Below are 1,707 nucleotides of genomic sequence, written 5' to 3' on the forward strand. Positions count from 1 at the left end.
AAAAGCTGAAGTCGCTTGTGAATTCATTTGTTTTTGTTTCCTCATTGGTTTATTTTTTTCTGTAGAAAGAGAACTAAAGAGCAGCACAATTGAACACTGGGCTGCACAGGTGTTGTAGTACGTAGTTAGTATTATCTCCTCGCAGTAAGTCAAGCCAACATTCCAGACCAGGCTTTGGGCTCGTTCTTTAGTAACATCAGACTTTCTCCATCAGCCTAAAGACATGAACTTGAGGTCAAATGGTGAATTTAGATTCCTGTATTGTTTTTCTCTCTGTGATTGCCCCGCCCTCTCCCCCCGATCGCCTGGTGAAGGCAGGATCCACCCCCGGTATAGAAATTGGGCAACTGCGCAAAAGTAGAAGGAAATCAAAAGACAAAAAACACAAACAGCTTGACCATCATGCGCCTTCCCGTTCACCGGTCACAAACAACCAAATTTCATCTTGAGCGGACCAGACTGCTAAAATAGTGTCATAATAACCTTTAAATTCAAACCTCACAGTTCTACTTTATTGTATATACGTGATGAAAATGTCCATATTTTTACAAAATCCAATTACTACAAAAAGAAAAAATGACTACAAAGTCAACATAAAGCCAATTTTAATGAAAGCTTCTTCTGAGAAATACAATGAAATGCCTCCCAAAATAACATCATTGTCATGTTGCGTCCGCTATCCTTGAGAAATCTGTTTAAAAAAGTCAGTGTTTTATTTGCAATACTGACCATTTGCTTGGTGGTTTGGTGGCCCGGGTTGGAGCCTCTTGCAGGCCAGCTTTGGCCCACGGACCTTATGTTTGACACCCCTGCTCCATTGCCTACCTGATTTGAGGTTTCTCCTTAACATGTACATATTACCAGTGATGAAAAAATAAAAAAAATCACCCATTATTTTCTAGTTGAACATTAGAGTGTTCCTTCAAAAACAAGTTTTTTTATAAATGAAAGTGTACTTTGGCTCCCATTTGAGTTTTCCAGTCTATCTAACCATTTCCATGACGATTCAAATGCTTTTCCAGATTTTATCCTCAATTAGATCATTAGTTAACATTCACACTTTATTGTTTTGCAGCTTCTTTCAGGGTCACCACAGAGCTTCACGGGATCCTGCGTCACACAAACCGTCTCCTCCTTCAAATACAGCCTTGAATCTTCTCTGCGGTTTTTCCTTCGTTCCTTCTACTTCACAGCTCCAACAATCCTTCGTCCATTCTATCCACCGATGCACCAGAGCGCCACAGGAGAGCCTTTCCTTCCTGTGGCCAGAAGTAGAACTCCTCTCTGTAAATTGTGTTTGCTCTGTTTTAATCTTTTATGTGCTCATATTAGTCACCGTAAGCCTTGAACACATTAATCATTTAAAAGCACTTGCTTCACGTCTGAGGTTTTATCTCTAACCTGCTCAAACCTCCTTCAGGTCTGTTCATGTTGATTTCTGTCCGTCTTGATTGCCCTCAATGAAACTTTCTGCATCTTCTTCAGGCAATCCGACGGTCTCTAACTCATACACGATAGCATAAACCTCCCTCTATATCCGCCCTGCCTACTCTGGCTGGTTTACTCCAGGTACTTCCACCTTCCTCACAATCCTACATATGTATTGTGTCTCGTCTCTAATGGCGTTCCCTCCTCGGGTAAAAAAAAAAAACCAAAACAAAAAAACATTTAATCAAATAAAAGAAAGGAAGGGAACAGAAACTTGTT

The sequence above is a fragment of the Lipophrys pholis genome, assembly GCF_963383615.2.
Source record: "Lipophrys pholis genome assembly, chromosome: 3".
Taxonomy (NCBI): Eukaryota; Metazoa; Chordata; class Actinopteri; order Blenniiformes; family Blenniidae; genus Lipophrys; species Lipophrys pholis.